Source organism: Pantherophis guttatus, chromosome 2 (genome assembly GCF_059756535.1).
Source record: "Pantherophis guttatus breed Tessera chromosome 2, ASM5975653v1, whole genome shotgun sequence".
Taxonomy (NCBI): Eukaryota; Metazoa; Chordata; class Lepidosauria; order Squamata; family Colubridae; genus Pantherophis; species Pantherophis guttatus.
Genome location: NC_142064.1, coordinates 172,414,634 through 172,427,259, shown reverse-complemented (window position 1 = coordinate 172,427,259; position 12,626 = coordinate 172,414,634). Strand labels below are relative to the sequence as shown.

At 40.5% G+C, this 12,626-nt stretch overlaps 1 protein-coding gene across 2 annotated transcripts in view; it reads right to left on the bottom strand.

The window, feature by feature from the left end:
* NOTCH3 (notch receptor 3) overlaps positions 1-12,626 on the bottom strand; it is a 67,334-nt gene that overhangs the window by 31,029 nt on the left and 23,679 nt on the right. The gene's annotated exons all lie outside the window — the stretch shown is intronic.

The following is a 12,626-nucleotide window of genomic DNA, read 5'->3' as shown; positions in this document are numbered from 1 at the left end:
ACAGCATGTGGGAAAAAAGCTTATTAGTTTTGTATCTGGCACCCATGTCCATCATACATTGGACATATATTCTAAAGACCTACAACTAACAAGATTCACTCTAAAGTAAAGAATTTTGAAATGGTAGTGTGAGAGAAATTTGTCAGAAATAGCAGCAAGGGTGATACAGAAAGCAATTGTAGAGAGGTTACCTTTGGGGAAAAGAGACAGAGAAGTTATAATTGAAGCAAAGAGCCTCCAAAAAAAGAACACAATCAGATAGCAGCCTCAAACTTCACAAACCCCTTCCCCCCCATTTTCCATTTCCACAAGTTGATGTGGCTATTACGATGTATTCATATCATACTTCCATAAAGAATTAATTCAATGAGTAATTAAAATCTCTTTTTACCAACTCGCATATTTATTTTTTGTGCATAAATCACTTAAGAATTGCAAACAAGTTAAGAGCCTGCACACGATAGCTTTGCTGCAAACTTTTTCTCCACTAAATAACACTTCAGTGAAGCCAATTTCTTCTAATTTGCACTATCCTAGTTTACCAGTATCTGTCATCTGCGTATTTTGCTAACTGCCCACATTCACCTTTGCCAAGCTGAAAATAGATATCTTAAATATTGGCCTTGTCTCAGGTTCCAGCCAACCATTTCCTCTTACTAACAAATCCCAGGCAAATCTAAGAAAAGAATTTTTCACATCCAGGACAAGATTTTGTCAGCAGAACTCACAAAAAAAGAAAGAAAGAAAAAAACAAAAACAAAGAGAAGTTGAAAACAGGGCATAGCTAAAAACAAGTTTGTATATTTGGCATACAATTTAATTTAATGCCATTGAACATGGCCAATATATTGATATATGCTTGAGACGGGGCTAAATGTAGTTTCTAAAATATGGCTGTAATGCCTGGTATCAGGAACCCTGACATTTTTTTGATCAAGTTTAAAAAGCTAGTCAAGTGACTAGCTAGTCAAGCTAGTCAAAGAATGAAGGATTTTACAGGATTCAAGAATTCATAGCATGGACTCCAGGTACCCTTTGACAAAAGGCTGGATTCAAATTAAATAGAAAAAACTTGGGAAAAATCCTGCTTGCTCCTGAGAAGAATATTGCCAACACCTGGCAGACAAAAAGAGAAAGTGCATATAAACATGGGTGAAATAGTTACTGTGCCCAGAAAGAAAGACGGCTTAAACATGGCATGGCTCGCTAGAGAGAGAGCCACATGTTGAAGCATTCTTCCTTCAACTCTTGCAGTTTTTAAGACCTGACATTTGCAGAAGCCAATTCTTTCCTACAAATTGGCTCCTTCTGCCTCTCAAAACTTTCCACCAATCTGAGTCCAGTAAAGTAATAGCTAACCAAATCTGGGCATTTACATCCCCCCTCCCCCGGGTCACATCCAGTGCATGGCTGTCCAGCCCATGTGAGGTCAATCGGAAATTAGAAGTCAAATGTAAGTAAGCATATACCAGGCATGCAATACAACTGCATTGCTTTGATTTTGAAGGGAACTGTGGTTTTTTTTCAATTTACATAGATAAATTCAATTTACATAGGTAAATCTTCACAGTAATGTGTTGGTCCTATTGATTCGGCCCTCCACAACACTCCCTGTTTCTCATGTGGCTCCTTGGGAAAATTAATTGGTCATCCCTGGGCTAACCCAAGGAGTGCTAAGTGGGAGCGTTAGGCAGCCCCCTTTCCTAATCCATAGCCAGTCTGGAATCATTCAAACAGGCCACTCAAATCCAGGGGCCTCAGAGCCCTCTTCCAGCCTCTGCCCACAGCCTGCCATTGCCATAGAAACGCAGAAAGCCTGTTTGTTTTTCTGCCCAAGCCTGAACAGCACGTCCTATGCACTGACCAGGCCTTGCCAATCCACAGGGGGATCAGGCAAGGAATGGGAACACCAGACCAACTACAAGGCAGATCTAGCTTGTCACATGAGGCACAGGAACCACCCACCCACCCTCTTGCCAAAAATGTCAGCCACCCTGCCGAAGTTGTCAGCTGACCACTGCTTCCCAGCAGCTCAAATCTAAAGCAGATGCCATGAATCTTGTGCAAGCGAGGGCCAACAAAAAGTTTACCCAAAGCCAAAGATAGGCCTCTGACGAGGTCCAGTTGTCATGGAAACTCAGAGGGAGAAAGATAATTGAAGCCGGTCAGCGGTGGATGAGATCCATCTGAAGCATAGAGAAGCTCTGCCGTGAAGGCTCAGAACAGCCTGTCTGGAAATCAAGAAGGCAGCTCTACTGGAATGGAGGGGGACCTCAAACTTGAGCCAGGAGGGGAAAAAAAGCTAGAGAAAGGCAGACACAACTTGCAGACAGCAACTGGCCAAGGGAAAAGGCATCCAATGTCCCCGCAACTGCATCTGGAGGAAAGCTGCCAGTAGCACTTTGGCAGCTCTATATATGTTTGTGTGTGGTCATTGTGCACTCAGGTGCCTGTACACACATAACACTCAGGAAGTTTAAAAAAAAATGAGAAAACACTGGAGTCTACTGTATGATTTGTAGATTTGTGAAGTGCTGTAAAAATTAACCCATAGCAGCAATTTAAGATTTAAAGGAGCCATAACCCACACGCATTGTTCTTTAAGAAACCAAATATTTTACTAACATTTGCTTATTGATCTTGGGATGTTTCAACCTAGAAGTAAATCTATTCTGCAATCTAACCAGAAGTGTATCCTGTTCTGGTTAAATCCACATAGTTTGACCATTCATTCAAAGAGGTATTGTAAACAAAAGATTATATGAACTGTATGTATTTTTTCAGCAAACCTTGTCCCCAACCTTACAATAAGTTTATTTTTTAAAAACCAGTTTAGCTTCTCTTTAGTTTTGCTAAATCACAATAGCAGCTCCTTCAAGTCAACTCCCTTAGAACTCACGTCAAGATAAACTACAGTCTCCAAGACCCACCATCTTTTTTCCATAACTACTGGAGCCAGACAATTAAAAACAGAGGCATAGTACCTCAAAGCTACTTCATTCTAGTGGCTTCTAGCCCAAGTGAACAAATCCCATAAACTGTTCCTTCAAGCAACTTTCCACTCTTTATATCCAATCTCACCCACTCAGTGCATGAGATTGCTAAAAGTCTAAATGATGATTAACATTTTTTTTTTTTTGCAAAGTATTCTTTTGTCCACAGATAATAGGCCTAACATACGAAGTTGATTATTCTTCTGGTAAGAAGACAGGCCAAAAGATTGAATTTTCTCCTTGGGAAGATCTTCACCCACAAGAGTTGACATTAGTTGTATGGATTACTTTCTTAATTATACAGGCAGTCCTTGCTTACTGACTGCTTCTTCAGTTACTGTTCAAAGTTACGACAGCACTGAAAAAGTAGATTAACGACTGGTCCTTAAAACACTGTGGTTGCAGTGTCCCTGTGATCACATGATCTCTATTTGAACCCTTCATTAGCAGCTTCCAACAAGCAGAGTCAATGAGGAAGTCAGCAGGAAATCATAAGTCACAATGATATGATGTCATGATTAATGATCACTGGTGATTCACTTAACCACAGTCAGAATTGATGTTAAATCGGGTGTTGCTTCACTTTACAACAGCACCACATAGCAACTGAGTTGTTGGTCCCAACTGCAGTCAGAGAGGCCTAAATGACTGAATGCATGAAATATCCACCCACTGCCAAATAATAAAATAATATAAAATAATAAAAATAAATGTGGTGGCTATAGAACTAGACAGCCAGACATGGATGTCTCTTCCATCATCATAGATAGTAAATTTAACTATTGTTCTCAGTTATTGGAGTAACAGAGTTGACAAGAAAGAGGTGTACTAAAAAAATAGCCCCTAGGCAGGCTCAGTTAAGCTATAAGGTAAAGGTTCCCCTCGCACATATGTACTAGTCGTTCCCGACTCCAGGGGGCGGTGCTCATCTCCGTTACTAATCCAAAGAGCCAGCCCTGTTTGAAGACATCTCCATTGTCATGTGGCTGGAATGACTAAACGCCAAAGGCGCACAGAACTCTTTTACCTTCCCACCAAAGGTGGTCCCTATTTTTCTACTTGCATTTTTTACGTGCTTTGCTGAAAAAATACATACAGTTCATATAATCTTTTGTTTACAATACCTCTTTGAATGAATGGTTGGCAGAAGCTGGGACAAGTAACGGGAGCTCACCCTGTTACGCGGCACTAGGGATTCGCATCGCTGAACTGCCGACCTTTTGATCAACAAGCTCAGTGTATTAGCCACTGAGTCTCTTTCAATTAAGCTATATTGGGCAGGTAAAGGAAGTGAATCTATATATATAAAAGGGAAAACCACTCATGCATTAATCATGAAATCTCCAGAACAGTAAAGCCTACAAACTTGAAATTTGCCACATTTTTTTTTTTTAATTTGATTTATATGCCGCCCTTCTCCGGAGACTCAGGGCGGCTTACAATGTGCTCAGCAATAGCCTTCATCCTTTTGTATATTTATGCAAAGTCAGCTTATTGCCCCCACAACTGGGTCCTCAATTTACCTACCTTAGAAAGGATGGAAGGCTGAGTCAACCTTGAGCCTTGGCGAGATTCGAACCTGCAGTAATTGCAGGCAGCTGGTTTTAATAACCAGCTTAATAACAGGGTGCCTTAGACCACTGTACTACCAAGGCTCTTGGTAGTACAGTTTTCCTCTTAGCTTCTGATTTTCCTCTTAGCTTCTAGGTGCTCACTAAGAAAGGATTTTTCGAAATGATCATCAGAGCATTAGTATTTCCTATATTATTATAACATGCTCTGATGCTAATTAGTTAGACGGTCTACTCCCCCTCCCAACTTGAAAATAACTCTGGAGAGAATAGGATAGCATAGGACAGGCTTCTGTGGGGCAATCCTCATGGAGAGAAGGGGCTAGAAAGCCTGAGGGAGAGAAGAGGATAGGAAAGGATCTATGGGGCCAGCCTGAGGGAGAGAAGGGGCGAGGAAAAGCCGATTGTAAGCACTCATTAATTTTCAAACTCTAAGTGTCAATTTATCAAGCCCGATCACACAGTTTCATAGTGGAGCACGGGTATTCAGCTAGTTTACCAATAAAGGAAAATATTTGTAGTTCAGGGTTGAAATGAGGGGTCCTTGGTGCTCTCTGAACTTGCTTGTTTTCTTGCATTATCCGAATTAGGTAACATCATCAGTGCTAATAAGGAGCGTGGTTTGCGTCAGTTTATATTCTAGTCTAGTGATTTTCCCTGTCAATGTTGCTGGGGATGGCCTTAGAGGCTCTTTGGTTGGGCTCTTTACTGTTGGCTTCTTTGGTAGTTTCTTGATTGAGGCATTATTTACTTGATTGTTGGTCTGATGTTAATCTTGGAGTTAATCTATGGTGATCTGGGTGCTGATTGCTGCTGGAGAGGTGCTTGGGTTTTTTGTTCCCTTTTTGGCTGACTCTTTTGCATTGTCTATAGATGCTGTTAATGTCTATGTGTCTATTGATGGCTAATTTGTCAGAGTGCCCTGCTTCTAGAAATTCCTTGGCGTTTTTTGGACTTGGCTTGGTCTAGGATGGTCACATTTTTCCAAATGAAACTATGGTTAAGTCTGCCTACATGTTGTAAAATTAAAGGCCTGGTGTGGCCAGCAGGTGCCTTGATAGAGACCAGGCTGGGCTTGTCTCATCAGTAGCAGGAGAAAGGTCAACTGCAGGTGGCAGAGTGAGAGGAACACAGGATGGCAGGATCAGCAGGATCAGTGGAAAGGCAAAAGGCAATGATTGGGGGTAGGAGAGAGAGATAGGCAGGGGAAAGTTGAAGATGAGGCAGTCCCTTACCTTAACTAGGTTTGGGGCTCAGAAGAACCAAGCCAGTAATAATTTGGATCAAGGTAGCTTGCCTAATTACCATGTGGGATTCAGTTAATGGCAGCAACTGGGAGGACTAGGATTGCCATGGCTAAGCGATGTGATCATGTGACGTCACACTTTGCGACTGCTTCGCTTGATAATGGAAATTCTGGTCTCAATTACCATCATTAACTAAAGAGCACCGTATTTTTCGGAGTATAAGACGCACCTACCTTTTTGGGTTGTTGTTTTTTTAAGTTTTTTTATATTTTTTAGACAAACACACATACAAACAAACATACAATGTATTTTCTCTGAACAGAGCATTTGGCTGGTTCACAAATTTAAACAGTGTTTAGTCATTTCAATTAAATTTACAATTTCTATATTTCCTTTTTGCCATACTTATTCCTCATCTATTTTTTTAAAAAAACCCAATATTCATTCTCATCTCTAATCTTAATCAAATTCAATTTTTCCCTTCTATTCTATATTATACACCTTCCCATTGTCATCTATTTTTATATCCATCCTCACATTGGTTAATTATTTAATATTACAATTGTTTAATACAAATTCAACATTTTTATACAAATCAATTAGTTATATAACTATCTTTTTTGTATATTAATCAATATGAACATGAATATTCCAATTATTTCTATGCAGTCCAATTTCTTACAAATCAATTAATTATATTTACCAATAATAACAAACCAAATAATTTTCCCCATATATTCCTCGAAACCACAACTTAACCATTTCTGCTATCAACACAATATACAATTAATAGTATCTCAATTATTACAATTCCCTAGTTAAATAGAGTTTTTTTTCTTTTGTGTTTTAAAATCTTGAACTCTCCTCTTTTGCCCTAAATTTCCCATTGTTTACACCTACCTTTTTTGGTGAACAAAAAGAAAAAGAAATCTCTCCCTGCCTCATTTTGTCATGTTGGAGCAAAGAGCCTGCTTTACTTTCAGTTTTGTTTTTTCAGCATAGCTAGGGAAAAAAAATCTGCTCCAGCACTCTTTGCAACTAGCAGCAAAGCCCTGCACAAAACAGCTGAAAGCAAATCAGCTGAGAGTCGGGAGGCCAATCTAATCAATTTGCCTATGCTAATTAACCTATGCTGAAGCTGAAAGGAGCTGTTTTTTCTTCCTGTTTGCTTGCAAGGAGGTAACTGCTGCGAGGCACAGGCCAAAGGATGGGGGCCAGTAGGTGGGCAGGGCTACATTCGGTGTATAAGACGCACCTAAATTTTCACTCCCTTTTGGGGGGTAAAAAGGTGCGTCTTATACTCTGAAAAATATGGTACTTGTGGTGGAGCAAGACACTCAGTTTCCCAGATCCTGTTTCCAGAGGGTATTTCCTCTGGATTGTCTTTAGCATCCACCTATCAATGGAGTTGAATTCCAAGGTGTGTCAGAATTTTTGCGACAGCTGCTTATCTGAGTGTCTTGGTCATAACACTGATGTGATTTATTCAGGTTCTAATTTCTGCTATGAAAAGGGGTCAAACACTTCTTTCATTGGATTCTACTCCTTTTTAGTGGCCAACCTTCGTTCTTGCTTTTTGTGTCAATTAGCACAGAGGCCAGGGAATCACTAGCAACTTGTTTCTAGAGTAGGATTTAGTTTTAGACTAGTATTATGTGTTATGTGCTAAAGTTACAGATCCCATCAAACCACCAAGCCTGAACACATGTTCTGACAAAAAACTGAATGGCCTCCACTATGGATCTGAAGGTTTCTCCTCTGGGAATATTTCGAAAGCCCCTTAAGAAGCAAGTAGATATTGTGGCAAGTATTTGCTCTAATCTGAGAATCTTTCTCAGGAGTATTAGGTAAAAATGCACATTAAATGGTCTACAATAGGTAGGCATATAAAATTTTCCTGGAAATTTCTGTCTCTTCCCTTTCTCACTCAAGCACTGACTAGATGTCATAATGTACTCCAGGCTCTATCTCCTGAAGCCTTGAAGAAAAGTTAAATTGTTTGTTAGCTATGGCGGATCAAGAGTTGATCCTTTGGTATATCTCTGCTCCTGCTAAGGGCTCCTTTCACATATCTGATCTTGTTCCTTTCATCTTTTCTATGCCTGTCTTCTAGAAGAGGTAAGAAATAAATACATTTAGGAATAATATAAAGAAAAGGGCTCCTAAAGGCAGAAGACTCTTTTCTTTAGTGGATGGATGGTGATGGTGGTAGTAGTGGTATTTTCATTGCTTCGTTTTGAGTGTGTGTGCACCCCAGATCTTCCCTTGTTACCTAGCCTTTTGCCACAAAAGTAGTCTACAAGGCAAAAAAGGTCCCTTTGCATGTGATTTCTATTTCTGGAAGGGACAATGTTATACTCAGGGCCCACTTCACCTTTCAGCAGGGAGAGGCTGTTCAGGCATTCCTATATTTCGTCTCCTTGGAGCGTGAAATGACAGGCAGAGCCAGAGCCAATCAGTTCTTCTGCAATCTCCTTTCCCCCTTTATAGTTGTTCCTCTTTCCCAACCATATACCAAGTTGTGGGATGAACAGTTCTTACTCCCCAAATCATTGAGGAAGATTTATGTCCTCATGTCGCCTGGGAAGTTACTGGCATTTAATTAACAGTTGCTGTAGGGGAAAAAAATTTGGAAGTGCTATTTAATCACCACTTCTGAGACTTTTCTTATGTCCAGCATCTCCTTTTCCTGATCTTGGTTGGTGGCCATGATGGAATTTTGAGTTGGTGTTATTCTATTACAGAGAGGATCTGTAGTTATTGTCACTTTAAATGACTTTAGTGCTCTTCAGCTGTCAGCAAAACTCACTTTAATGAGTATGGAGATTCTCAGTCATCCAGGTCATGGTTGTCCCAAAGATGCTTTTTCAAGAGGCAACTGGACTTTCTGGTTTTTCTTTGAACACATTTAGCTTCTCATCCAAGAAACTTCCTCTTCTCACTAGTCAGCTCTATCGCTTTGTCATAATCAGAAGCTTTTACAAATCACATACATGCACCAACCATAAAGAAATCCTCGTTTTATTTGTAACTGAACTAGAAGAACATACACTAGGAATTACTAGGAATATTTTCTTGGCTTGCTAAGAAGCTGCCACAATGTTGTAAAGGTGAAAGATGCCAGCTTGAAGAGAGTTTGTATAATTCCTCATAGCCCTATAAAAAAGGAAAATAATCCTTTCAAAGGCTGGGATTAACCTCAGAACAACCATACTAATCAGTATATTTAGAGTTGGGAAATACTTCCACAAGAACTGTACGACAGAAGCCAGGGGAAAAAAATATTCCTCTTTATGCACTTGATTCATATGCTCAGATCATTAATTATTATCTGCTCTGAATTCTCTTTATTCTGTAATCTTCCCTGGGAATGCCAAATTAGTTTCTGAAGGACACAGAGAACATAGTTTTCAGAAACAAACCCTTGCTCTAAAGGTACATTATTACATACTGGATGATGAGAATATTCAATATTCATACCACACACAATCAGGCACCGTATAAATACCACACACAGAATAGCTCAAAGCGCACACTCTGCTAGAGAGAAGTTCCCAAGGATGGGCTCCAGCATGAGTCCAAAAGCTCGGAAGACTAAACCTCTAGTCCCGGTGACATTATCTTGGGATATGTATATTGGCCTTCATTCATAAGAATATTCAAACTCAGACCAGGAACACTGGGCTATCATTTTCATAATCTCTGGCAAAGACAAGTATTGTATGTTCTGGTCTGCCACATTCGCGTGTCACGGCACATCCATGTAAGCATGGGTAGCTGTGTGGATAAAAAGTGCACCATTTTTTTAAAAATGGGAGTCAGGTGACTTAATCCGAGCATTGGTGGTCCCATTATGATACAGAGAACATAATGGATCTGTGGCCTTGTGGTTCATTGTCTCCTGCTATGACACATGAAGTCTGGGAGAAACTCTCCCAGCAAATTCACCTAAGATCCTAGCTCTTTCATCGCAGCTGTTGAAAGAGAAACAGAACCTGGACTTGTCTTCCTCCCGAAGATGCAGTCTGGTTTCTAGATTTTATTTGTTGGCCTGAATGACTGGCAATTTAGTCTTGTTTATTTTGGAATAAAAAACAGAGACTTTAAATGCATGGATGGCACTTTTTTTACTTTAAAAAGCTAACAATCAAAAAGGATTTAACCTTTCCCCCTTGCGCTGCAGTTCCAGAGAAAACTACTTTTTGAACCTGGCATTTCCCCCAGGGGGGAAGCTGCCACTGGCACTAATGACAAATTCCTTTCCAGAGCAAAGAGCAGCTTTAATTATTTTCACTGGTATGGGAAAGAAAGACTCATGTCTTCACTTCAGAGTTACAAAAACTTGATTCTTCCTGCTGCAATTGTTACTTTAAAACAAAAAATTAAGATTTGTTCAATTTTGAACAAATATCATCTAGTTTCTGTGTCCTTTGTTGGGTTTGTTCATACAGAAGGTAATACTTTAACTATGGTTTGTTAAAGCCAGCATAGAAGTCTGGTTTGTGCACACAGTATCACTAAATCAAAATCAGAGGCACAAAGGAAGAACATTGGCCTGCAGCATATGGCAGACCTGCCACAAACTACTGTCCTGCACCAACAAGTAGGGCTTTATTAATCTAGGGAACACTCCTCCTTGCCCCAGGGCAATATACATGCAATCTTACAACCTATGGTGCCTTGACTCCCCCAAGGAAAAGGCCTCTTCTTTCAGTAATAGCAGCCAAGCCCTGGCACTGTGCCCCTGCCTGCTCACCTTCAGAAAAGAGCCAGTTTCTGTCTCTCCTTCCAGAGGCTGTGAATCACCAAATCTGTCTGTGCACATCGCTCAGCACTCTGTGACTCAGCCTTACACCAGGGTTGAGCCGGCATTAGTAGCAGGCCTGGAGCCCTTTGCCAAAACTGAAAGACTGTGGCTTGCTTGAGGGCACTGCAGGCAAATCCCATTCACACCCATCCAAATAAGGAAAACAACCGTTTTTCTCATCTCAGTTCACGGAAAAGAAATTGCGCACCAGCAAAGGGGACTTGTACTTGGTCAGCAGCACCAAAAGAATACAGCTTGAAGTAAGAAGATAAGCCACACAGCCTCCTTCTAGCCCTTCTTGCTACAGAATCCTGGCAAATAATATTTTAAGCCCTGGTAGTTTTTCAGGTTTCTGGCCTAATTTCTGATGCCGTTCTTTGTAAGGATCCAAACTGAAAGATCTTGTCAAGCCATGAGTTAGACACAGGTTTCTCAAACTTAGCAATTAAGATATGTGGACTTTTAACTCCCAGAAATCCCTAGCCAACCATGCTCCACAGTGAAAGGAACAAGAAAAGAGCTAACTTCATTTTATTTAATTCTTAAATATACTGAGAACAAGTAGATAATGCTTAAAATTAATCTAATACAAGATTCCACCAATAATAGAGAGCATCTCTTGCACTTGGAGGGGAGGAGCAACTTTGCATATTCATGAGTAGAGGAAAAAGGTACCTAACGTAATTAGATGTGCAAACTCCACATAAATGTAGAATTAATGCTGTGGGGGAAAGAAGCAATGGGGCCATTGCATATTACACAGGAAGCAAACCAGAGGATGTGCAAGTGACTCACATTTTGTTTTTTGTAGCTAATATCCCAAACTCGCCATCTTTCATAACTTCTTATTAAGCGGGAACTTCAAGAATAAATGATTATCTTGCTTTATTGTTGCCATTGTCTCCCCCAGTTACCCAGAAATTTATATCTTACGGCAGCACAAAATCTATCCTGTAAAATCTAGAGCATGAAGAAACAAGGAAATGTCAAGTTCTGACACAATTAGATTTACTTGCTGGGATGTTAATTCAAATAAATACTGCTCACCAAGCTAGACATGACAATATCAAATGCATGTTTATTTCCACATATACCGGTATGTCCTGTTCAGGGAAAAAGCAAGGAAAAATAAATTATTAACAGTAAAATGGCCACTGAATCATTTTTGTCCCCTTCTGACTCACAGTATTGTAATCAAGAATGGGTGGCAGGCAGAGTTGATGAGGTGCATATGTGAGAGGCCTGTCAGAGCAAATTTGGTCCTGAAATGGCTGTAACAGAAAGAGGTTCTTGTGCAGAAGCAGTCTTTCCATGACTTTAAATGACATATAGCATATTTTTCGGACTATAAGGTGCACCAGAGTATAAGACGCACCAAGATTTTGAAGAGGTAAAAAAAGAAAAAAAAACGTTTTTGCTCTCCCTGGCCCCCAGGAGCACTCTGCAGGCCTCCCAAACCCTTTGCGGGTCCCGTTTTTGTGAAAAACAGGCCCATTTTTCGCAAAAACGGGACGCGCAGAGGGTTTGGGAGGCCTGCAGAATGTTCCTGGGGGTTTGGGAGGGCAAAAACGCCCCCGTTTTCGCAAAAAACAGGGCCCTTTTTGGCCTCCCAAACCCCCCACATGTCGCCTTTTTGCCCTCCCCAGCCCCCAGGAGCACTCTGCAGGCCTCTCAAACCCTCTGCGCATGCCATTTTTGCGAAAAACAGGCCTGTTTTTCGCGAAAATGGGATGCACCAGGCAGGGTTTCAGGAGGCCAAAAATGGCTGTATTGGGTGTATAAGGCACACCAACATTTCCACCCTCTTTTGGGAGGGGGAGTGCATCTTATACTCTGAAAAGTACGGTAAATCACTTTTTAAATTGAACGTAGGGGCTAGGATCTTTGGGCTTTAATGTAAATGGTATTTGTAATCAGTTGTTTGTATCTTTAGCTGAAAAATGGTCACGAGATTTTAAAATATATAATTTGGATGCTAACTGCCTCACTGGCAAGAGAAAGAAACTCT